Source organism: Petaurus breviceps, unplaced genomic scaffold (genome assembly GCF_028583685.1).
Source record: "Petaurus breviceps papuanus isolate PSGF00001 unplaced genomic scaffold, PetGlider_PUasm1.0 90895, whole genome shotgun sequence".
Lineage (NCBI taxonomy): Eukaryota > Metazoa > Chordata > Mammalia > Diprotodontia > Petauridae > Petaurus > Petaurus breviceps.
Window position 1 is genome coordinate 13857393 of NW_027187372.1, and position 27794 is coordinate 13885186.

The following is a 27794-nucleotide window of genomic DNA, read 5'->3' on the forward strand; positions in this document are numbered from 1 at the left end:
TGAAGAAAGATTTGAACTCAAGAAAAAATGTCTTTCTGACTCCAGGCCCATCACTCTATCTACTACTCTATATTATATTAATAGTACATAACAAAAAGTGATATAATAAAATAATAAGGCAGCACAGGTGATATACTGGTAGTTCTTTAGTGATATGAATTATGCCAAGATCTCCAAACTCCAAATGTAGTGATATTCCATGTTATTTGAAATCTGTGAATTTAAAGACATATTTTTTAGGTTAATGCATTGAAGGCTCACATTAAGATGCCATTATATCAACTTACATAATAAGCCATTATTAGAAATTAATATCAGAGTAAAAAGAGCCTTCGGCAAATTGGAGTGGGGGAGAAATTAGGGGAGTGGTGAAACAGGGGAGGAAACAGTCAAAGAATATTGTATTCCCAAGAGAAATGGGTTGAGGGAATAATAGGAGGAACAGAGAAGAAATACAAGTTTGTTTGTTTTTTAAAATCTAATTCACAGTTTGGTTTAAGATTATTCTTGTCTAAAGGAAATATACTAAAAGTGTCAGAAAAGTTACTTCTGGAACAAGGGTGTGTGTGTGGGTGTATGTATATGTATACACACACATGCACATACATATATACAAATATATTATATATACACATACATCCACATATATACATACATACTGGCAATTTTGGCAAGGAAGTGGATGAATGGAAATAGAACTTGAATTTAGCAATCTTACCTATCAGTAATCCTAGTTCCAAGATTCATTTTGACAGGAAATGTGGCACTAGTGATTTATCCACTAACTTTGGAGTGTGTAAAAATAGGATTTCAGTATACAAAACTGTATGTCAATCTTATGTTTTTAAATGAGCACAAAATTCACTTCAAATTTGTTCAAATTATAACATCTATTCAAGTCCTTAATTATAGCCATAGACTTTTGCATAAACACAAATTTTTGATTGACACGATAGCTTAATTAGCAGACTGACTATAAAAAGTATACAGATGTATTTTACTCTTTCTGAAACTATTATTTTTGTTATAAAATTATACTTTTGTTCCAGCCTAAAAAATTGGTATTAAATGCCTTTTCATTTTAAAGTCCTTTTTTTTTTCTATAAAATCATCTTGGTATTATAAAAATAGAAGAACATGAATTATATCATCCTTAAATGAATATGTTTATTATAATTTACATTTTTCTAAAATACATTTTAATTCAGAAACAAATCTCTTTCTAATTTGATATTCAGGAATAACTTTTACAATGCATCTAAAATGAATGAATGCCAATAAAGCAAGCATTTTAACAACAACAAAAGATTTTTATATCTGTCTATAGACAATAAATTTTTAAAAAATAGTTTTCAGGGCCAGATTATTGTTTCTGTGACTGTCACCTCTTTGTTTCAGTACATCTTCAAAACCTTTTGATATAGGGGAAAGACAATTGAACTCAAAGTCCAGAGCCTTGGATTTTAATCCTTTCTATAACATGTAATATATGACTATTGGAAAGTTAACTAACCTCTTTTATTCTTAAGCTCTTCACTTATAAAGAAAAGTAATAATTATAACTAGCCATTTTAGAGAGTCATTATGAGAAAAGTGGTTTATAATTATGAATTATTATTTTGAACACTTATGACTTCCTTGTTGTTGGCACCCCCACATTTATGCATATTGTAACTTTTGTATGAAGTAGACAGTCTTCTAGAATTACTGTGGCTGAAAAAAAATCATGACCTGGTGACTAACCCTATAGATGTGAACTTCCCTAACCTTACCTAGGCTGGCCAACAGATGATTAATATGAACTCTTGTAATTCTAGAACCATCTATACCCTTAAAGTACCTGGTAAGAATCTCATTGGGATAAGAAACCAACCAGTAATCATTAAAAAATATATATTTTATTAACTATATACTAGGTATCAGGTATCATACAAGGTTCTGGGCATACAAAATAAATGAATAACACAAAAATGAATGAATGAATGAAGCAGTCCTTGTTTTTATACTAATTATATTCAATTCTAATTGAAAAGTCTTTAAAATCCTCTTGCACATTTTCAGAAGCAAATATAATACTTACATATACATGCAAGCATATACTATATATAATATACATTGCTTACTCAGTTAATGTTAACCTCAGTTTACTTATTGTTTCAGATGTTTAGATTCAAGATTTTAGCTTCGAGTATTATTCTTGCTGTATTACATAGATACTTATCATATGTATGTGTATATCTCTTTAGATAGATTACATATATCTGTGTGTATATATGTATATGTGTGTGTGTATAGCTGTTCTCTCTCTCACACATTCTTCTGGTACTGTTCCTTGTACCATAAAACTCCACAATTTCTAGAGAAAAAAATTGCAATAGCCTAAAAAGCAAATAAAAATATGCATGGTGGTGAGTGGGCAGGGGAGTCTTTTATGAAGTATAATGTTTTCACTCATGACATACATAAGAAGCATTAAAGGCATTATGTACATGCAAGATTAGAAAAAGGGGCTGCTCAGTTATGTATCAAGAATGAGAGACAGAATACATTCTATGTTGGAATTTCAATACTTTGTGGATTCATGATCTCATCTACTTGAGTACTACTTTGTGTATAACAGCATGTAGTCCATCCAAGTCTTATCCTGTGCAATCCTTGCTCATGTCTTTATAGAGATCCTTATTACATATATCCTGTTTAAAGATTCCACCAAATGCAAATTCACTGTGAATCTTTCTCAAAGTCTCAAATTATTCAAAATACTAGTACAAATGGACTGTGAACAGATCAGTCAACACACATTTAAGTGCTCCAAGTGAAGCACTGTACTAAACAGAGATGAAATAAACATCCCTTTCTCTCAAGAAACTAACATTCTAATGGGGGAAATAGCATGCATTCATATTAAATATATACAAAATTACTGTAAGTAAATTTTATGAATGGCAGGGGGAGTAGAAGCTAGGGATGGGGAAAATTGGAAAAAAAAGTGTGATGTAGAAGGTGATAGTTTGCTGAACCTGGAAGGGAACTAGGTATTCCAAGAAGTGGAGGTGAGTAAGGAGAATATTCGATGTCTTGGAGATAGCCTATGTTAGGGCACAAAAATATGTGTTGGGGCATCATGTTATTCATATCCTTAATTAAGTCTTCTATTCAGGATTTTATACATAGGTTCTTATCAGTAATATGATATACCTTAATTATAACAAAAATATGTCCTGTTACCAGTCATCTGATTCTTTGACTACCATGATATTCTACAATTTATGACCACAGAAATTCATTAGAAAATACTGGTATTAAAAGGATGAGATACAGAGTTTTGTGTTGGAGTGTTTTATAGTTATTGGCACCCCTGAGACAGGAATAAAAGCCAGTCCCCCAGTGTATTAATAGGTCCCCTATTGAAGATTTATGGAAAGACTCTGAAAAGAATCCTATATGCTTAGGAGGCTTAGGTCATTTACACCCCACAATATCATAAAATGATGTATCCATCTAAGTATTGGAGACAGTATCTGAGTCACTTACATGAAACTATTAGATATCTCATTATTATTTTAAATCTATAGTTACAACTTATTCTTGAAAATCTTCTTAAAAAGGGAATAGTGAGATATAGTTAAAGATTTGCATGTGCATGTTACCTGCTACAATTTCAGTAGGCATATAGAAAACAAACAACTTAAATAGAAAACAAACAACTTAAATACAAATACAATTGGTTTGTGAGTATAACTGCTAAAATAGAACCACTTGCCCATCAAGGGCAAGACCATGTATACCTACATATTCTCATCTAATCTTTAATCTTTTCTCCCATGGTGCTAGAATTTACTTTTGGATTTTGTCCTTTATTTCTCGTGCCTTGGTTGGTTGGTTGGTTGGTTGCTGTCCTTCATTCTCAAAGAGGACCAAAATTGCATCCCTATGCTGGATAAAGGTACAGAGTGTCTAACTGTGACTGATCAGAGCACTATGAGCTTGGAATGCTCTACCACAGTGTAATGATAAGCAAATGAATACTTCGCACCTTGTTTCAGTTATTTAATCATTTAGCATCTTGTTCCAGTTCAAATGTCTTTGAGTCTTGCCATGATTATATTAAGTCTTTGATAAGAAACATAACTTGTGAAACCCACAGTGGGAAGGACTTGCCAAAGACGGGAACAGGAAGGTTGTAAGAGGTGGGCAGAACAAGAAGGAGCTACCAACCACATAAAAGAGAGCAGAACTGAGAAGGGAACGTTTCTGGTGGCCAGTACTCTGTTCTGTCTGTGTTGATTTGTGTTTGTAATACTTTGTACATAAACCCTGGGATGTTACTGGAAGCCCTGAAAGAGGATTTTCTTGTTGTCTGTTTATAGAAGTTCTGGAGAAGGATTTCAGAGGTCCTGGGACTATACTGACTATTTGTATTGAGTTCTCAAACCTTGTTTGTGGGTCTGTTTTGATTTCACAGGCAGATAGTGAATTGATGATGGTGCTAGCAATGTGTGTGAATGTTCTTTTGGCTCTGTTAAGCTTTGTCTTCCCAGAAACAGAAACTGTGAAGGATTTGAGGTGGACTGAACACTGTGAGCTTCCATATGGAACAGGAGCTGGATGAGGAACTGGATGAGGAGGTGGATGAGGAGCAGAGAGTTGCTTGCCTTTGAATCCAGGTGACAGCTGGGTAGATTCAGGTAAGAGTTGACCCCATGAAAAAGGAACTGTGGGATTTGGGAGCCAGCCTTGAGCCAAGACGAAAAGACCTCTCCTTGGCTACTTAGTGCTGACTGAGAAGATCATGATTTACTGTGGCCTAGGTGTGGGAGAACTTTTCACCCTTTAAGAATAATTGAGTTAAAGATGATTAGAAACTAATCTGCAATCAAGAAGGATGAAGACTTTTTGATTGAGAGATTAAGATAATGTGACCTGGGTTGGGGAAACTTTGTCCTTTGTACTTAAGGAGGATTGTTCCTTAGGGATGACTGAGTTAAGGACTTACTGAATAATATCTTTTGTATAAAACTATGTGGCCACTTTAGTGGTAAGTTGTTATGTTATATCATTGTGAATGCTGTACTGTGGTTTCTGTGAATATTTTCCTTTAGTTTACTGCTGAGTAAATAGAGAGTTCATTATGCCATCTGATCAGAACCTTAAAGTTATTCAGAGCAGCAGTCCTCTGATCAGAGTTTCTAGTGCAGTGCTTGGCTTTACACAGAGACCAGGTACAAATAGTTCACATGAACAATTTGGGTGGAGAGATCTCTAAATTTGTGCATTTCGTGTTTCTTTTGAGCTACTGCAATTCACATTCCTGCATAGAGCATAGAGTCTTCTTTGATGTGGGCACACCATGCTGCATGATCCTTTGCCAGAATCTCCTATGTTATGCAATCAATTCCCAATTTTTTTTTTTTAGAGAGACTCGTGTGTTAATGATATAAGCTAGGTTGGATTTCCCTTCTTTGACCACCCAATCTGTGCTCTAATAAGAAGCCAGAGGGCTTCATTACTTGAGACAGATCAACACCAATCTTTTTTTCCTTCTGGTACAACTCTAATTTTTGTCCTTGACCTGGTATTATTTCCAAGTTCAATTTTTTGAAACTCATGTTTAAACTCCTTTCTACTTATTTTGAACTAATAGCATAATGGGAGATCTCCTGGGGCTTCAGTCACAAAGAGCTCATGAAGTAACTATTCTCCTTCATATAACTCTGACAGAGACCCAGAATTTGAAAAAAAGAAGAAAGTGAGCTTTTGTTTACTGATGCCATGATTTGGGTGAATATACACACATCTGATTGTACAAAAATAACTTCTCTTAATTCTACTTTAAAATGAACTCAATCTAAAGAAAATGTCAAAGCACATTGTGATAATTGCTATATCCCCCCATTGTTCATCCCACTTTTTAATATTAAGAATATATTGTCTTAAAATTTAATTAAACATAACAAATTCAGGCTCATAATCTATATTTTTAATTCTCTTATGTATAAGGCAAATCAACTGGCTATTCAAACTTTTGAATAAACTCCTTAAGAATTATAAGGATTTTAAGAAGAGCAATTGAATAGGCTTTGTGCAGAGCTATTACTGTTAAACTTTTGACTGCATTTTTAAGTGTTTATTTTTATCAGTAACTGAAAGATTCTAACTGGTTTCATGTAATTAACCTTCATTCTTCAAGCCCATGTTCTTCAGTTAGCATAATTTATGAGAAAATAAATGTAATCTGCATTTCTCTAATGCCAATTAGAAAGGTCAGAGACACAGGCCAGTGTTTCTCAGAGTCAAGAAAAGCTCTGTTGCCTAAGGAATACACAAGCCTGCTTTTACTGATTAGGATTCTTAGGTCCCTTTCCCTTTCAATCTGTTGGGTAAGACATTTGTTTTTCACCTATCTTATTTTAAATAAGTTGCTGTTTGAGTGTCCAATACATGCATTACATTTTTTACACATAGATTCCTAAGAATAGCAACTGACAGAACATTATATGTATGTGTGGATATATATATACACACACATACATATATGCAAACATGTATACATGCACGTTTTTCTAGAAAATGAAAATACAAAGGTTATTAAGAGAGTGACAATAGATTTTTTTCCCACCAGGTTTAGCAACAATATTATTTTTAATTAAAATGATTGTTATTCTCAATGCTGTTGTAACCAATCCTTGCTAGTCATATATAAGATAAACAACTTCTAAACATGTGGAACTTCCAGCAAGGCAGACAACCAATTAAAAAAAAAGATCATACACAGCTCTATCAGTAATTTTGAAGTAAATTATCTGTCAAAATATGTGGTAAACAAATTAGGAAACCCATAGCTAAAAGTACAGAAAACATACCTGAGACCCTAGCCTAAGGCAATTTTATTTCAAAAGTCTTGATAAAGTTGTTTATTTTATATATATATATACATACACACACACACACACACACACACACACACACACATATATATATATATATATATGTATATATATATAATATTTTTTTTGCACTAGGACTGGCTTCTGTGTTCCCACCCTTGCACTGCTGTTGCCTCAAGGGCAATGCTGATTGGTTGAAGGAGATTACATAGATGTGTTAGAGTACCTACAAACAGAGAGATTCATGGCCTCAAAATAGACAGAGGGAATCATGACCATTTGGATGCCTTGTATCTCCCTAAATCAAATTGGATAAGAAAGAAACCTATTGGAACCTCTAAGGTGACAGATTGGTGATTTTTTTTCAGACATTTGCATGCTTTGATTAATAGTTTAACTGCATTCATTGAGAAACATTATTCTAATTAGTGTTTCATTCATACTCATTAGCATATGGAACAGTAAACTGTCTATACTTGAGTACCATATGTTACAATAGATGATGTTTACATATCATTTTAAGATTTGCAAAACACTTTATCAGTATTGCCTCATTTGATCCTCACAACAACCCTGAAAGATAGATGCTATTATTATTACCCCATTTTATAGAGGAGGAGACTCAGACTGAGAAAGGTTAAAGGATTTATCCAGGCATAAACTATTAGTACATGTCTGATATAAGATTTGAATTCAGCTCTTTCTAGTTGCAGGTCTATAGCAGCAAGAAACCCAGCATACCCAGGGTGGCTGCCAACACAGGTTCTTAGACCTGCTTTTCTAAAGGAAAGCAACTCAAAATGGGTTAACAATCTTGCTTTAATCAATCAAACATATCATTTACCTAGTTCAGGGGAAAAAGTCAGCACCCCAAACTTCAGAGTATACAGACAGAAGTTACAAGGAGAAGTTACAAGCAGACAGAAACAATTCAGCAGACAGGCTTCCAACTGTCTGACCATTACATCCATACCTAGTCACAGTTACCAGAGAGGGAAGCGCCAACACGTGCGTTTTCAAAGTCAGGGTCTCAATGGCTTCCCAGAGTCTTGTCTGGTCAAATCAAATAACTCTTCTCAAAGTAAGCCCCAAAAGACAATCTCACATCAAGGTATAGACATCCTTCTCTTGGATAAGAGAATGTCACAACCCTCTTGACCCACTTTCCAGTGAAAAAGCACCAAGGGGTGGGCATTCCTGAAAAATAAGTCTTCCATCCCAGGCTCCATTTGACCACATTCAGCCTATTAGAGGGCAGAATACATTTTCAAATCAAGGAAGGTTCTCAGAGTCATTTAAGCCTATCAAAGGGTTTAGGGGAAGGGAAGATCTTAAATTCCCATTCCCATAACAAGGTCCAAAGTTCTGCTCACTAAAGTTTTCTTGATATTTATGTAACCAGAGCTAGTTTGGACATGCTCAGTTTTCCTTATCTGGAGGTCCCCCATAAACCTTTAAGCATGTCCAAAATGCCTAACATAGAGACCTCTGGACCCCCTAGCATGAGTGCTGGCAGTGTCTTTAAAACTGGTGAGACTGAGATTGTTACTCTCTTTATCCCAGTGACAGAGTAAAGACTTCCATCCCTTGCTCTACCTCTTTTACACAGGCTTTGAGAAATAGAGCTGGGGACATTTGTTTCTATTCTGTATTGTTTGTTGTTCTGAGTTCCAGGTGCCTGAAGTAATTCCCTCGAAACCCAGGAGTTCAGTCATGATGGAGCCAGGACTTTTGGCAGGTTGGTACCTGTAGCCAGCCAACCCAGAAGGGAATCTTTGAGAAGCCAGTGTGCCTGGGACTTGAGCCTGAGGAAGGTGAAGGATTTGGAATTAAGATTGGGCTCCATAGGAATCTAGCTAACCTGTGAACCTATCCCTTCCACTTCCATGCTGCCTCCCATGTGTTGAGGGAGTAATATTACTTTATATTATTACTGTATTTGTACTGATGTGTTTGAAGTAACTATTTCTTTGTAAAGCTCATCAGACTGTGGCTGAATAAATGGAATTCGAATGCAGAGGATCAACCCCTACCTGTTATGAGGAGAACACCATCAGTGCGGCAATGAAGAGGTTACCCACTAAGAGGGTTAGGGTTGCTCTGGAGACTCCAAAATACCAACACGCCGGGTCCTGTGAAATGAATTCTACTCGAGTCTTCTCAGCCAAAGAAAAGTTAAATTTATTAAAAGTTCACTTGCATTAGACACAGAATAAGTCTGTGCTAATTCATTCTATGACACTCTCACTATTCTATGATGTCCTATGACACTCTCACTATTCTATGACGTTCTCGATATTCTATGGCACTCTCACCCACATGGAATTCCATGGGGCTCTCACAAACATGAAGACAGGATGGGGTCTTATATATTGAAGGTTGTGGTAGGAATCTAGGGGTGGTCTAGGGGAGGAGTTTGGGGAGGCTCTTCAGGAGGAGTTAATGAGGTCAATGAGTGATAAAGGGTGGGAAGTTGCTGGAGGCCACTAGGCCAGTTCAAGGGTGTATTGATATGTTGATAGGCTCAAGGGTGGAAAGTAGATCAACAATGGAGGGCTAGGCTAGTAACTAGGCTAGAGTTAGTAATTAGCAGTTAGTAACTAGGCTAGAGGTCTGGGCCCAGTCACCATGTGAGGCTTATTGCCTCATGCAAATGCCTCATCAAATGGAATGATTTAATCAAGAGTTCAAGGGGTTCCCAGAGCCTGTACCTCAAGGACTCAAGGAGAGCTTGACGGGACTCCCAGAGTCCATACCTCATCAGCTAGAGCCATTCACTGTCAAGACACTCCCAAATGATTGCTTAGACTAGGCTTGCAAAATGTATGGCCCAAAGGACTTCTGGGGTCATGACAAAATGTGGGGTTGCCATCTCCACCATGCATTCTCCTGTTTGTCATGTGACCCATGACAACCAACCCTCATCAGTCTGTCTCTGCTGCTCAACGAAGTTTAGCCTATTTTAATTTTGGCCCCTACCTACTGCCAAGTTGTGGAGGTCTGGCTTAGACACTCCCAGAGACCCTGGGAGAAGAGTAAGATGGTAAATACCAGGCCTTCCAACAGAGTAAGCCAGCCAAGGTAGAAAAAGTTGCATATTCATTGTCTTACAACTTTTTACATCTCTTAAACACTTTCATTTTGCAATGTTTTCCTTTTGCTAATGCTAATGTATAGAACATAGGCTGCTGCATGGCAGAGGTTATTAGGTTAGTGTCCTTGTATTTCTAGGGCATAGTACAATGCCTTACTGACAGTAAATGCTATCTCAGAAAAATTAGGCATAAAACACTCATGTTGAGATCCTGGGGTCATCTCTCTTCTTCTTTTATAATTTATTTAATTTGTAATTTATGGAATAAAACAAGCATTTCCATAACATAGCACAATAAAAACATGATTGCATATGAAACTGCAAATCTACTATGTACAACTTGCTATTCCTTTCAAATACACAACAAAATTATCAAGTAATTTTTTTCTTTTTTCTTCCTTCCCCCCTTTCCTTGACCTAGAGATGCTACCTTTAGAAACAAATAGATGTGTTTATGTGTGTATAGGTATATGTGTGTGTATAGATGTATATATAGGCATCTACACATATGCATATCTGTAAAATTATTTTTTATCAATTCTTAATCTGGATGCAGATATTTTTCTTCATATGTGCTTTATAGTTAATTTGGGTATTTATAATAGTCAAAATAACATAATAAGCATTTTAAAAATCTAGGAGATTGTCTCTTTTCCTTTTTTGGTAATCGTTATGAAGAAAGTATTCTTTTGAATGTATTGTATTTTGAAATTCAATTTGAATTGTTTTTAGAAGAAGAATCCCCTGAATGTGAAGAATGACTAGGACTAGGAAAGAAGCTGAAGAAGAGAGGTGTGTCAAACCTACCTATTTGAATAGAGGGTGCTGGGCTGCACCTTTGCCTGGAATAAATTGAGTGAGTCAAGTTAAAACAGGTGGAAATCCTCAAAGGTCACTCACCAAAGTAGTTCAAGAAGGGCCAGCTGCTAAATAGCAGGAGGAGGGGCACTTGGAAGCTGGTGAGGACTAGGACCTGGAGTGAGCTGACTTGATCAGGAATTACAAAGGTGAGTAGGTAAGGGGTCAAAGAGTCACTTTTGATGCTGGGAGGAAAAGATGTAATTGAACTGATAGGAAGGGTATATAAATTCCAAAACAAGACAAGGAGAAGATGAGTATTGCAATGAGACAGATGTTCAGCATGGTTGATGAGGAGCATTAGGCAATATTAGCAAGCCATGAAGACTTCCCAGACTCCTCTGCCCAACTGCAAAATGAAAAAAAAATAATAGCACATTTATATAGCTCTTTCTAGTTTATAATGTGCTTTTCCTCTCTGTGAGTATTTGTATAAATGCATGCATACCTTTGCATATACATAAAACAAAACAAAAACAAAAATCATGAACTAGTTGCTGTAGTTAAAACCATTCCCATTTTATAGCTTGGGAATTCAGGATCAGAAAGGAACCTATTTGAATACCCCCACTGTTTCTTTCCTCTAGAATAGGAGTTTCATGGAACATTGAACCAAGTACATTGAATTTGATATCCCTCTAATCCTTGCTACTGGGACAGCCAGGTTAGCCTACTTATTCTCTCTTAAAGCATTGTAGAGGCACCAAGGTGGGTCAATGGATAGAGTAATGGACCCCACGTCAGGAAAGTAAGTTCATATATGCCCCAGACACTTAATTCCATGATCCTATGGCACTGGCTTCCTTGCTTTACTTGAATACAACATTCCATCTCCTGACTGTGTGTTTTGACCACCCTCGGTCCCCACCCTGCACACCTGGAACTCTCTCCCTCCTCATCTCTGCCTCCTAGCTTCCTTGGCTTCAGTTTGGTCTCATCTGAAGTCCCACCTTTTACAACAAAGCTCCCCTAAATCCTCTTTAATTTTAATACCCTCTCTCTAAGATTACTTTCAATTTTTTCCTGTATACATTTTGTTTATACATAGTTGTTTTCATGTTGTCCCTTCCATTCTGCTGTGAACTCCTTAAGGTCAGAGACTGTTTCTTTTCTTTCCTTTTCTTTTCCTTTGTTCTCCCAGGGCTTAGTACAATGCCTGGCACATAGTGGGTGCTCAATGAACACCAGTCAACAAAATGACTGACCTTTACATCTAGTCTGCATTTCATTATTTTGTTTATCTGGCTTCTGAAACTTTGTTGCCTTCACCTCTAGCTTCCAGACATTCCCATCCCAGGTTTGTTCCCATGCCTAGATATTTCCTTTCATTCCTCACCTTGTTTTGACTCTGTCAGTATTGACTTCCAGCCCTGCCTCTGTGATTTATTGCTATCCATGATCCCAGACTACTTAGACAGAGGAAAACAATTTCTCTTTAATGGCATGCCTGAAAAGGAGAGAGGTATACAAGCAGAAAGACTCAGACAAGAAGTTCCATGGTTGTAGCTGCTGGGGCAAGAGATGATTTAGAGGTGTGTGATTCATAGTTTTGAAGGTACAGAAATGCTATCCAGGTAGATTGGTAAATTTATTCCAAGATTATACTAGAATCACAGGAAAGAAGCTCAAATGATATTTAATCTGGCCTCACATCTCTCAGGTCAGATGTTCTTCTGAATGGGGAAGGCAAGGAGTTGTATTTGCTATGAACAGAAGACTCTACCTAGTTCCCCTATCAAGGGCTATGTATTTGTATGGCCTATACATAGCACAATGCCTGGCCCATTGTGTGTGTGTGTGTGTGTGTGTGTGTGTGTGTGTGTGTACACATGTATGTTATCTACCCCAGTTAGCCAGTAAGTTTCTTGAGATGAGAGACAATTTTACTTGTGTTTATTCTTCTCCAGGATCTAGCACAGGGCCTAGAGCAGGGGTGGGGAACCTGTGGCCTTCTAGATCCTGGCATGCAGCCCTTTGACTGAGACTAAATCTTACAGAAAAAATTCTTTTATTAAGGGGATTTGTTGGCTGGAGTTTGTATTCAGTTAAAGGGCCACCTTTGAGGACCAAGAGGGTCACATGTGGCCTTGAGGCTGCAGTTCCCCACATTCATGGCCTAGAGTATAATAGGAAGTGAATTATTGTTTGATAATAGGTCTGTCAGATGCTGGAAGGGCTACTATCACTTTGTCAGTGGCTAAAGCTAACTGACAAAAAGAAGGGCAGATTGGTGGAAACCTATTCTCAGGATAATTTATTTTTAACAGATAGATATTTTACATACATATGTGTGTGTATATATATATATATATATGCATGAATGTGTATATTATTAGGGGGGGCATATATTATAAAAAATCCTGTCTTATAGACGCTGAAATGGTTGGTAAAATCTACTATAGTCCCTTACACATGTTTTTGCTATTTAATGCAATGGTTGGTAATTTCAGACTGAATGGAGTTATTAGAATCATCTTAGATTCTTGACAAAAATCTTCCAAATTATCTAAAGGGATATTGTTTCCACATAGGTAGGATCCAATAGGTATTTGGTCACATGAGGTAGGACATTATTAAGTTTAATTTGGCCTAAAATAGGTAGATCCCCAGACATTCATATCCAATACAGGAGAAAATCTTCAGTCTTCTCTAGAGGGACAACCAGGTAGCTTACTTCACCTGGAAATAACTATGTGATATAGTGGATGGAATGCCAGGTCTGGAGACTAATCTTCCTGAGTTCAAATCTGGGCTCAAACACTTACTATCTGTGTGACCCTGGGCAAATAACTTAACCCTCAGTTTCCTCATCTATCAAATGAGCTAGAGAAGGAAGTGGCAAGGCTCTCCAGTATTTTTGCCACAAAAACCCCAAAATGGAGTCACAGAGAGTTTAATACAAATTCACAGACTTTCTTGTTTCTGATAAAGCTATTAAAGTTGTCAGAATCATAGCCAGTTCTGTGAAAATGTAATTGGGTTGTTATTATAGGACCAGGCAGTGTAGTTTTCATATGGCTCTATTAGGAACTAATTAGTTAACCTTAGTTGATATACTTAAATTTCCTGATCGTCAGTTTCTTTTGTGCCTCCTTTTACATTGTATCTGCTTTATATGTATTTTGTATATATCTGTGTATTTGTCTCCCCAATTAGAATATAATTATATTTCATATAATTATGTATAAATAGAATATAATTATATTCATTATATTAATGAAAGGTAAGGTTTTTTGATATTTGTCTTTGTGACCCCTATGTCTAACAAAAAGCTTTATACGTAGCAGGTCTTCAAAGTGCTTATATAATTCAGTGATGCTTTGAGTTTTAATTGATATGAATGCAAGAATTCATGTATGCAAAAATTCTTTAAATTAGGCAGGAGAGTCACAAAATATTTGCATAATAAATCAGGTATGGCCTTAGAAGTGTTGTGCAGAGATTAAGAGTGAGCCAGAGATCTGGGTTCAAGGTAAATTTAGATGTGGATTTATTGATTAAGCACAGAATGCCTAGAGTATACACTTAAATCAGGCAGCCCCGAATTGGGGTACATACAGTGCTTATAAAGACTAAAACCACAAAAAACACAATTGGGAAGGGGAACTAGCATAAGCAATGATGCACAGAAGCCAAGAATTGCCATTGGTTAGATCTATAGCTCAGGGCTAATTTGGGGAAATAACGCAAGGGAACAAGGGTGCAACTTTTCCTGGAAAGGGGTCCCTCCCAGAACAGGGTGGAGGGTACAGGGTAAAGGGTCTTTGGGTAATGGGGACGGGCTAGGGGTCATGTGATAAAGGGTGGAGGCTGTTGGGTGACAAGGACAGGCTAGGGTCATGTTCTGGGCACAGGGTGTGGGGACCCTGCTTGGTCAGCAGGAACAGAATAGGATGGTCTCTTCTTAAAATCAACTTGTACCATAACCCCGAGACTACTCCTTGGACAATACCCAAAACTATGCCTTTAGCTGTTTCAAGCTATTACACAGTATAGGATAGAGACAAAGACAAATATATAAAGGGGCTTAATGATGGGCTTCAAATCAGGAAGTGGGTGATTTGGGTTTGGGCACAACAGAAGGAGTAAGTTCATGGTAGAAATAATGGTATGGACTGAAAAATTCCAATGATTACATTGTCAGCTGCAAAAAATAATTACACCCTGAATTCCATTCTTCTCTGCAAAATTTTTGTTGTAAGCATTCCTCTTAAGAATGTTTCTAAACTTTATCAATGCATTATGCTTTAGTGAATACTGTATAGAAATGATAACTTACTTTTAAAAAATATAGCTCTTACAATACTATATACTCATTACTGTGAATATCAATTCCCTTTGGAGAGTACTAAATGAGCTTTGTTTCCTGAGGGCATATCATATAAGTTGATTTTTATGCAATTCCAGATACAAACTTAATTTCTTATGTTGTGACTCCACCTTCATACAATATTATATAAATATTACTATTGTTAAAGGGAAAATTCTATGCTCAGGCCTTTTACTTTGATAAAAGAGACAAAACTCAAGATGAGAAAAATCAAAAGGAGTTTATTTAAAAAAAATCAGGGCTGACAATTGTTGATGGACTGGTGAGCAGGGGCCTGGCCTAGGGATTTGAACTGGGGCTACTTTTAAAGAGAATTCTGATAGGGACAAGTCTGGAAAGGAGATGGACCATTGTTTTGCAGCACCTCAATCATTGTTGCATCATGCTGAAATATGGTCAGATATAAGGGGGAAGGATTTAAACATATGTGACTATGCAATAACTAGCAGGTAGGGGATGGGATCAAAGGTCATGTAGCAGAGTTGCTGATACTGCACTATCCAGAAGATAAGCCAGACCAGAAACAATGAAGGTTACCACATAAATTTCAATAACTACCCCCTTATGGTGCTACACCATTCATATGGTAAAACACCACAATTAGACCTATGTACCTTAGCCAATGGAAAGTTCTGAACTCCAAAATATATCTGTAGGTCATGTGTTTTGGCAATTCAATATAGTCATTCTATATGTGTTTAAATGGCAGGGCATCCATTTTCAACCCTCTGTTATCACAATTTCCTTCCACTAGGTGTTAGACGACAAAAAAAAAAAAAAATGAACAAAAGGTAGTTAGAGACAACATGAAGGGACTCTACATAAATTCTTTTGGCTATGAGTATTACAAAACCATAATCCTATGTTCCTTGGAAGGTCATAAAGGTTGAACAAACTTAGATAAACAGAGCCATAACCTCATACATCCTTTAAGGAGATAAACTATGCCAAATAGGCTCTATAGGTAAACTAAGTCAGGTTACAGATTAAAATACTTAGAAGATTCATCATATACTAATTTGAAGGGTGATATTTACATATCACTAAGGTCATTGAGAAAAACCAATAAACATAAATAAAATACCATGACAGAAAAGATCAATGTAATACAGTCATAAATAATATCACGTCTCCTTGCAGGTAACCCACTCCTAATGTTTGCTTAATCAGCATATTTCATCTTGACACCCAGCTGATCCTAGAAACATTTTCCCTTGGACATTCTGGAAAAGGCATTGTTCTCAGGGCAACTCTTAAGGGGCTTCTCCTAGCAGATCTGCTTCTCTTCTTCTAAGTCACTTGCAGAGATTCCTAGATAATTCTGCTAAGTCCTGCAAAGTTCTGCTAAGGCTTTGCATAACTCAATAAATTTTGACAAAAGCTAATTTGATTGGCTTCCCACTAATTAGTTCATATGGGGAGAACTAACTCAAACCATATGGCTATAATTCCATTAACAACAGAGCTATGAGAAGAACAACAAATTAGGAACCCATAATTCATCTGAAATGTCAGAAAATTTCAGTTTTTTCATATAATCCACTCTTTCTGTCTTTACCCAAACTCTGTATCTGATATAGACAATGCCATCCATAGCTGAAGGCAGAATCTTAAAAAATCCATGATAGTCTGACATATAAAATGAGTTCTTCTGTCTCAGTATCATCAGACAGTGATTTCAAAAAAGAATAAAAAGACAATTAAAATTCTTTACAATTATTAATGCAGTTTTACAGGTAAAATCCTTAATTTAATTTTTAGAACTTATAAAAACATTATCCAGCCTGTATTTCCCATGGTGCATTTGGAAGCCAATCACATATAGATAGATAGATATCCTAATCCTTAGATTTCTAACAGTCTAATCTTGTTGCTTTCCCAAAATTTAGAACTCCATTAAATTCTTAAAAAAACAACTTTTTATATCTTTGTCTTATGCCTCCTTTTGGAAGAGCTCTCTCTCTCTCTCTCTGTGTCTGTATGTATGCATATGTTTGTGCATATATACATATATGTATATATATATATGTGTGTGTGTGTGTGTGTGTGTGTGTGTGTGTATACATGTGTGTATGAGCAAGGGAGTGATGGTAAGCCTAAGAACTCATTTAACTACTAATACCTGACACAGTGGTAAGATCTTTCATACTTGCATCATATTATAGAAATTCAGATATTTTAGTGTTAATTTATCAATTAATAGATTTGGTATCACAAGGACAAACTTCTACTTTTTACCTGCCTTGATAATAGAATTTCCTGTGAAAAGAAATAGGGTTAGGGTTAAATTGTTGTTGTTCAGGCATTTTCAGTCACATCCAGAGATACTGGAGTGGTTTGCCATTTCACAGGTAAGGAAACTGAGGCAAACAAGGTTAAGTGACTTTCCCAAGGTCACACAACTAGTAAGTGTCTGAGGTCAGATTTGAAATCACCAAAATGAGTCTTTCTGACTCCAGGCCCAGTGATACATACACCTAGTTACCCAAGTAGAACCTCCCTGATAAGGATAACTTAAAGAGTCTTTGCTACTTTTCACCCAGCATTAAGTTATTATTATTATCTACTTTAAAGCAGAAACATTCCATTAAATATTTACCAGTTTTCAATCATATTTACCATATTTTTTAACAGTACAATTCATAGTCAAATAGCTTTCAAATTAAAAGGAGTTACTTTTCTTTTTTTTTTTTAAAGCAATTGGGGTTAAGTAACTTGCTCAAGGTTACACGGCCAGTTATTTCTGGGTGTGGTGCTGAGTATCTGAGCCCGGATTTGATCCAGGTCATCCCGACACTGGAGCCGGTGGTCTTACTCGCTGAGCCACCTGGCCGCCCCTTGGAGTTACTTTTCTAACAGCATTTAATTACAATGGTTTACCAAATTTTACAACATAAAAACCTTGAGAAACACAATAATAACATATATGATATCATGTATTTAAAACATGAAGCAAGGGGCGGCCAGGTAACACAGCGAGTAAGAGCACTGGCTCCAGTGTCAGGATGACCTGGAGATTGAATCCTGGGCTCAGACACTTAGCACCACACCCAGAAATAACTGGCTGTGTAACCTTGAGCAAGTTACTTAACCCCAATTGCTTTAAAAAAAAAATGTGAAGCAAAATCTGTTACTAGTTAAGTGACATCAATTCAGTCAAATGCATTTCCAAATTATCTTACATAAAAAAAATCATTCTTTTGATCACTTTTGACATTCTGTACCGATTGTATTAAAAACCAATATAGAGTACTTACTTTTATTAACATTTTTATGGTCCTTACCATGTACCAGGCACTATGCCAACCACGTTATAATCATGTGATCCTCACAGCAACCCTGAGAGATGGATGCTATTATTATTATCACCTCATAGGTTAGGAAATAGAACTAAACAAAGGTGAAGTCAGTTGTATAAGGTCTCAGAACTAATGAATTTCTGAGACCGGATTTTAACTCATGACTTCTTGATGCATGTATTTTCCCAGCATATTGTCTTAATGCTAAATAGCAAATATATTGCATCAAGTTCTTTTTTACCACAATTATCTTAATGGAACTATCCCACCATAAATGAGACCACATTATGATTTAGTTTTAAGACATATTAAAAAAAATTTCTGGTGGTGCTCCCATTTTCCCATAACTTTTCTTTCTTTTTCTTTAAAATCCCTCAATGAGCCAAATCAATTCTTTTTATCTTCTCAACCTAACCCTGCCTGGATACTTTAGGACTATGGATAAAGAACATGTCTCACCTTAACCCAAGGTTTTTCACTTGTAACACTGAGAAGGCCAAAGTGTATGAGGCTAGAAAGAGCTACTTAAATATTTATCTATCTTTCTATCTATCTATAAATACTTCAGCACAGCTAGTGTCAGATAAGGATCAGACTTACCAAACTGTTGTTTTTCCAAGCACTCTATTGGGTTTCTTTGTGCACAGATGAAAAAAAAAATCAGTTTTAGATTTCTGACTTATCTCCTTATATTTCCTAAGTTTGGGGAAATTAAATTCTTTGTCATTTCATTTCATGGCTAACTAACAGAGTTAGGGTGTGAGAGGCTTTACTCCAGCCTTTGATCAGGCAATGCCTAAGGGCTGGCTTGTAGGGAGGTAGAACAGGTTCATCCTCAGTGATATTCATGGCCCTCAAAAATCTCTTGGGTAGGCTCCTCAAGATTATTAAAGGGAAAATTCTATTCTCAAACCCCTGATAAAAGAGGTAATATTCAAGTTGGTAAAATGAAAAGGACTTTATTAAAAAACATCAAGGCAGTTGCTAGTTGATGGACTGGTCACAGGGAAAAGCTCTGGAAATTCTAGTTGGGGTCAACTTTAAAAGAAAATCTTTCATAATAAGAAAGACAATCCACATCTCTTAAAGGTAATAGGTCATCGTGTCTCAGTTCTTCCCCCTTTTCTGCATCTTAAGGAAATAAGATTAGAGGTAATCAGGGATGGGATTTTAGCACGTGTGTCTATATGATAACTAGCAAGTAGAAGATTAGATTAAAGCTCATGAAGAAAAATTGCTGATATCCCACCTAAAAAACTGATTAGCACTACCCAGAAGATAAGCTAGAGTGGAAGAATAGGGATTACTACATAAATTTTAGTACTATTAATATCAAATCTCTTTGGAGAGTATTAAATAAATTTTGTCACCTAAGGGCATAACATATACATTTTTTATGTAAACCAAGATACAAACTTGATGTGACTCTACATTCTAAAATTATAGATAGGCCCCCCCAAAATTCTAGATATTTTGAGGTCCCAAATAGATAGTTTGTGTTACATTAAATTGCCTACCCAGTAAGGAAAAAAAACAGATTCGTTGTCTGGATGGAGGTTGATAACACTTAATTGGTAATATGGGGCAGTTCCGCTTTGAAAATATTATCTATTTATATACATATATATGTATGTATGTATGTATGTATGTATGTTATAAGCACATGAACTTGTTTCTACCTTTTCTTTTTTTTTCTAGATAAATTTGATGACATTGTTAGAAAATATGCCAGCAGTTTGTTCTTTATAAAAAAACAAGGCTCAAATTATATTCTCTTGGTATGTAGCCACATTATGTATGGAGTTTGTTTTTTTTTTAATGAGAAATCACAGGGAGAATGGCTTGACTCTTGGTGTCACGAGGCTAATATAGACACATTCACTTTTTGCTGTTTAGTGACACCCCTCTCCCCTACTTTTTTTCCCTCCAGTGGAGTGAGTTGCTTTAGTGGAGTGTCACTTCCCAGGGCCAAGGACTACTGTAATGTCAGGGAAGGGCAAATATTCACTGCAATTCTCTTCCTCTTCAGACTGTGCAAAATGTTAAAATGGCCTCTGTATCTTTGAGAGTTCTCAACCATGCACTCCAGCCTGCAGAAGTATCTTTATGGAAAATAGAAAACATTAGAGAACTAGTACACTTAATCTGAAATAAGGAGAAATGAGATTTAATTGAGGATAAAATGTTACAGCTCCAAGGCCAATACAGCCTAGTTCAGAAGAAGTAATATGACTTCTGAAAGATAAAATTATACTTATGTAACCTGTTAGGATTCTTTGAAAAAAATAATGAATGTAGTGAATACAATTTTCTTATCTATTGAAGTATATTTTTCAGTTACCATGGAAATCATGTTCTTCCTTCTGAACTCTAATGAAAGTTGAAAGGATTGGAAGTGGGAATCAATTGGCAAAGGAATGGTGTAGAAATACAGAGGGGTAGCTGTTAATTTGCTGTGCCGCTCCAGAGAAAAGTGTTCCATCGATGCTAATTTGTGGGGAATGGTAACAAGTACACTCTAGAATAGATAATAGACATTTGATTTGAGGCTTAAATGACTGTAATAACACCAGCCCCATCTGATTCATTGCCATCTTTGCAAAGAGCTGAATGTGCTTTCCTCACATTGTCATGTTTACTCTCAAATCAAGCTGATGAAGTTGGAAAGAATGTCCATTTCTTCCTTCACTCTTTGCAGGATAGAAAACTTGATTTACAGAGAAGTTAAGTGATTATACTTAAACTCACAAAATCTCTAACTTACTCGTATAAATATGTACTCTCCAATGAGGTTACAAGATTTTTGAGGGCAAAAATCATGCCCTAGTTAATTTACTTCCTTCAAGGCTTTTTAGTTATACTATACAGCTTTTGAGCTTATACTAGTATTTATTAATATTCTCAGCTTCTAGTAACTGGCCCTTAAAAAAAGTCTATGCTATGTGTATGTGTATTTATTATATGTGTATATATATATGGGTATGTATAAACATCTGATTTGTGTGTGTGTATATATATACATTAATATATATGTATATATAATGTATACACAAAGCAGATGTTTATATATGTATATGTGTATTTATTATATATGTGTATATATATGTATGTATGTGGGTGTGTATAAATATCTGCTTTGTGTGTATGTATACACACAAATATATACATATATAATAAATGTACACACAAAGCCTACATATTTATATGTGTATATGTTTATATAAAACATATACATATATGCTTTATGTGTGTATGTGCATTCATGTGAGTACACACACACACACACACACCCTACACATGCCTGTGTTAACTACCCTAGTTAGGCTGTAAGCTCCTTGAGATTAGAGACTATTTCATTTTTGTTTGAAGTGAAAGTCTTTGTTCACTAGCCCCAGCACCTAGCCCGGTGCTTGAAGCATAATTTTGTATCTTTCCACACTTAGTACTATGTTATTCATACAGAAGCTGCTTGGAATAAATTGACTAACTGCAATCCAAGTAATTTCCCAGTATACCATTTGCTAGAATATGCAGCATGGGGCATTTTACTATAATTCATTTCCTTGATCATGTAATTAATTATCTTGTAGAGAATTACAAAATCACAGAGTCTTGGAGGAAGACATTTCTTCATATTGTTAAACCCATATTGGAGTCCTGTCTATTTCTAGCAAGGTAGAAAGGGGATAGTTTATGAAGATGTTGAAATGTCAAGACAGGGGATTTTACATTTGATTCTAAACATAACAGGGAATCACTGGATCTCAGTAATGTTTGGTGGAGGGAGTAATGAGATAGATTCATGCTTTAAAAAATTTACATCATCAGCTGAGAGGGGCAGGGATTGGAATGGGATGAGAATTGAAGTAGGGAGACCAAGCGGATTTTGCTCTAGTCTGGGTAAGTGGTGATGAGGAGTAAATATTACTTATCAAGGATTTATTATTTTTGACAATGGGAGAAATTCCACTACAAATAAAAATTCAGCTCATATCTAACTCAGAAAAATTAATTAATTTGCACAATGTCACACAGGTAGTGTCAGAAGAGAGATTTGAAACGGTCATCTTTAGTTCCAACACAATCTCTAGTAAATCACACTGTCCCTGTGACATATCTAAAGTTCCTGAAATAATTTAGCAGCTGAAGATAATTGTGGGCAGCTAGGGTGCATTGTTTAGAGTACCTGATCAGGAGGACCTGGGTTCAAATATGGCCTCAGGCACTTACTAGATGTTAACCCTGGGCAAGTCACTTAACCCTGTTTGCCTCAATTTTCTCATCTGTAAAATGAACTGGAGAAGGAAATGGAAAAACACTCTAACATCTTTTCTAAGAACTGCCCCTCCCCCCACCAAAGGGGTCACAAAGCATTGGACCTGACTGAAAATGACTAAACCAACACCAAAAATAATTGGATCATTGGAAAATTAATACAAATCTTCTATTCACAGATATCTACACATATGCACAATGCAGAAGATAATCTGAATAATAGAAATAAAGTATCTAAGTTTATAATTAATTGTAAACACTTAGAACAATATTATGGGCTGAGAATACTGGGGGAAGAAAAAAAAACAAGCAAAATTTTCAGCTGGAGAAAATCTACATGAAGCCAAAACCGTATCAGAAAGAGGTAAAACCTCCTCTTTAATTCTACCACATTCACAGAATAAAATAATATGTCATCTTGATGAATGGATAACAATGAAAATATTTCCTAGGTCTTTGCTATAAAAGAAAGCAGTACTTAAAACTATGTGACTGTATCCCTTAAAGACTTCTGTCATTAATACATGATTGCTCAAATAGATTGTCTATCTCTCATTACTGCTCAAATCATCAATGGCTCTCTATTACTTGCTAAATAAAGTCCAAATTCCTTATCTCATTCAAAGGTATCACCTGAAAACCCTTTCAAGGTTTTTGTTTTTGTTATTTTCCTTCTTGGTATTTCCATTTGTAAGCCCTAAAATAAAGTCAAATTGAACCCTTTGATTTTCCTCAATCATATATAAGTGCATTGGCTGTTCAACTGATACTCAAATTCTTCTCTCCTCAGGGAATGCTTTTGTTTGGTATTTCTGCCTATCATAACCATCATCCAAAGTCCAATTCCACTGAACCATGAAAGAGATGGTTGTCAGACCAGCTTGGATGACCACTTTTGGGGGATGCCCATATGGTATGTGGGATTCCTGATCACGGAGAGTTGGAACAGATAGTCCCTGAGGTCCTATCATTAAATAAGCCTTTTTTTGAGGCAACTAGCTGAAAGTAATCTCCCCATCCTCAGAACTACTATTTTATACTATTGGTATAAATATAAATTATATATATATATATATATATATATATATATATATATATAAATAAATAAGTCTTCCTTCTCCTTCTCAGGATAAGCCGAAACAGAACTAATCTTCAAAAAGACCTTTCAAATACTTGAAAACAGCTATCACATTTCCATATTATTTTAAATAAATAAACATAAATATATATAAAATATATTCTATTTTATACTACTATTAGTTCAGAACTAATTTTATAAATCTCTTGATTCACTTATTTAAGTGAATTTATTGTTAAGTTTTACCATATGTTGTAATTTTTGGCAAAAATATTACTAGACTTTAAACCCCATTAGATTAAGGTTCATTCATTTCTTGAAATCATATAAACTTTGTGAATTAGAAAAAAAAATGAACTCAAGTTTGTCTCTTTTAGTCCTTGTTTCTGAGTAAGCTAATTCTATGCTGTCCTGTTGTGATAGTAATGGAATATAAAGATCCCCCTGTATTGGCTTGGTTTTCAAATTGATTGTGTTAAAACCCAGAGCTTGTTAATCCCACCTGTGGGATGGACTTGTTGATGTGAAAAGAGAGTCCTGAACTGGGAGGAGCTGGTGACATAGATTTGGAGAGACAAGAGAGAGGCAGAAGAACTTTTTGGAAGCAGCACCCTCGTGGAAGCAGAGAGAGACTGAGAGGATTGCTGAGGGCCACTTTGAATTGCCCTGGACTTTTGAGACCTGCCCCCAGTGTTGGCAAGGACTGAGGAGACATGGCTGTTTTGCTGGTACTTTGTCTGTTTTGATGTTGTTTTGCCAGATTTGTCCACTGGTGAAAGACAGTCCTGTTGTTGAAGAAGTCCTGGAACCTGGCTTTTGGTTAAGAAGCCCTGAGACTGTCCTGCAGACAGAGAGTGAATACTGTCCACTGGTGAAGGACAGTGCTGTTGTTGCAGGGGTCTGGAAACCTTTCTGTTGGTTCAGAAGCCCTGAAGAAGGATTTTCTTGTTGTATGTTTACCGAAATCCTGGGAGAGGGTTTTGCTAATGTTTTCAGGGGTTCTAGGACTGTTCTGCAGACAGAGGATGAATTAATGAAGAGACTAGCAATGTATCTTGTGGCCTTGCTAAGCCTTGTCTCCCCAGGAACTAAGATTGCTGAGAACTTGCCTCTGTCGAGATGAAGAAAAGACCTCCATTTGGGTATTAAGTGCTGTGCTTAAACTTGATGTAACTCTGGGGTAGATTCGATTGTGATCCAGGGGTGGGGAACTTTTGACCTTTTTGTGTTCTATGGTTGAACAAATGAATGTACTTTACTTATGTTTGGAAACTAATCTCCATTTGAGAAGAGGGGCTTTGTGGTGGACTAAATGAAGGTACAGCCTAGGGGTGGAGTAGTATTTAGAACAGGGACTTTGTAATTGATTGAATGAATGTAAGGTCCTGGGGTGGGGTAGTACTTGGAGATTATTTAATCACACTTAGTAAATGCTGTATTTGGAATGATGTCATGTTTTGATCTTCTCTGTTCTTAATTTGTCACTGAATAAAATGGAGAGCAGCTATGCTGGTATTCTGAACCTTGGGAAGTTGCCTTTGCTTGGCATTACATTACACCTGTTTGATGTTTGTTTCTCAGAGAACTATACCATATTTACCTGTAGTTATTGAACCTTAGCTCTGCAATCTATATGTGTATGTGTGCATGTGTGTGTTTTTATATACATATAAATATACATACAAGCATATGATTCTTTTTTTTCACCCAAATAAGAACAGCTTTATCACATATAACTCTGACACTATTAGTCATATCAGAGTCTTCATTGTTGGCAATTATTTCATGTCACTTTGTGTTAATTTGGATAGATTCTGCTTTGTACGTCCTTCATGGAGATGTCCTATGTTGTTGTTATAAGTCAGTGGCAAAATTCAATGACAGATTTTTTTGGCCTTTCTATTAGGGGAAATTTTGGATCCATATGGAATTTCTCCAGCTGAAGATTTCACTCTTATCTTTTTCTTCCTTCAGTTTGTCATTCTATAACACTGCCCAGCGTGTAACTTTGTACAGCTTTACATACCCTGCAATAACATATGTGTATAAAGGAGGACGAGGAAGTATTGAGACCATTATGATGAGCGTACAAAGTAGTCTGAATGGACAGAAATGCAAAGTTTCCATATGAGAGAAATTGTTAAGCCCAGTCTACCATCATGATCATTTGTGTCAGCACATTTTGGGGGGAATATTGACATATACGTCATATAGGTTGACTATGATGGTTAAGAAGATCAAAACCATGTTATATACATATTGGGGGGAGGTTAAAAGAACATTTTTAATGAATGAGAGAAGGCTTTATGGAAATGTGATAGCTGTTTTCAAGTATTTGAAAGGTCTTTTTGAAGGTTAGATTTGTTTCAGCTTATCCTGAGAAGGAAGAATTATGAAGTCATTAGAATTGAAATAAATGTAATAAAAATAAACCTAACAACACAAAAATACATATGTACAACACTATAAGGTTTGCAAAGATCTTTTGGATCCAGTATCCCATTTGATCTCAATGACAAAACTTTGAGGTGGATATTGCATTCCTATTACAAGGTGGGATTTGAACTCAAATTTCTCTTGATTACAAGGCTACTGTTCTCTTTGTAGCACCTATGGAATAATCATAATTTGGCAGATCTTAAATATAATCACCTGCATATATCTCCATCATTTAGCATGGTACCTGGTACAAATTGGGCACTTATTAAATGCTAGTTACCCCTGAAATCAGGAGGACCTGAGTTCAAATCCGGCCTCAGACACTTAACACTAAAACTAGCCATATGACCTTGGGCAAATCACTTAACCCCAATTGACCTACCTTCCCCCTCCAAAAAGGAAAAGAAAAAAATGCTAGTTACTAGTTGATTGGTTTACTGGAAGTTGGATGATCAATTATGTCAGAGGCGCTATAAAAAAGATCCATTCTTTTGTTGATGGTTACAATAGATGACTTCTTAGGCCCCTTAGGAATTCTATGATTTGTAAAGAACTTTAACCATTTTTTTTCTTTTTAATTTCCAAATTTTCACAGCACTAATAAAATAGAGCCAAATGATTTTGATAACACACACACACATGTGCATGCATGCACACTCAATGAATTTATTTTGTATTCCTTTGCAGGTTCACCTGTAGCAGATGGCAAAACAAAACAAAACAAAGCAATAGAGGATCTAAGTAAAAACTTCATCTCCAAAAAGTTGTACTCAGTATGATCTTTGACAAGTCACAAAATCTCTGGCTCTCTTTCCTTCTCTGTAAAAACTGAACAATTGGACTAGCTATTCCCAAATTTACAAACTTATGATCCTAAATTTTATCTAATTAGATTCAATATGTAGGACTTGAAAAAGAAGGTGACCAGGCTGATGCATTTTATTGAGATCAGGTCATATCAATTAGTGGAGATTTTTAGTCTAAAAAAGAAAAAAAAAATAGTAAGTAGGATATACTGTCAAGTACTGAATATGATTTCTTTTTTATTTTTAGTTCTTATAAGCAAATTGTAGAACCTGTTCTCTAAATTTGTGGAAACCTATATATAAATGAACATATTTGGGAGGTACATGGATAGGTGCTCTGGTTAGGGACATATGAGGCCTTAGAGCTGGAGCTGGTATTTCTGAGGCCAGAGCTTGGAGCAAACTGGCTAGCCAGAAGGTATATCTTATATTACCCCTGTAGAATTTAAGCTCTTAGAGGGCAGGGACTCTTTTAATTTACTTCTTTGTATCCCCAGTGTCCAGCATAGATCCTTTTCCCATATTTAATGGGAATCCCATTAAATTAATCCCATTTAATGAATGCTTATCAAATTGAACTGGGTTTATTGATGTGATGTGATAGCTAGCTTCAAGTATTTGAAGGAGTATCATAAAGATGCTTTCAAACTGTTCTGTTTGATTCTAGAGGGTGGAACTAGGAGCAATTTATTGAAATTACAAAGTGGGACATGAATTTAATTAAATAA

The 27794-nt window shown here is 36.0% G+C and overlaps 1 long non-coding RNA gene across 1 annotated transcript; it reads left to right on the top strand.

The window, feature by feature from the left end:
- The first annotated feature begins 4558 nt into the window (after positions 1 to 4558).
- Positions 4559 to 9003, top strand: LOC138150886 (uncharacterized). The gene is made up of 3 exons (XR_011165676.1): positions 4559 to 4688; positions 8562 to 8625; positions 8866 to 9003. It is a non-coding gene; the product is annotated as an uncharacterized lncRNA (long non-coding RNA).
- Positions 9004 to 27794: the final 18791 nt, after the last annotated feature.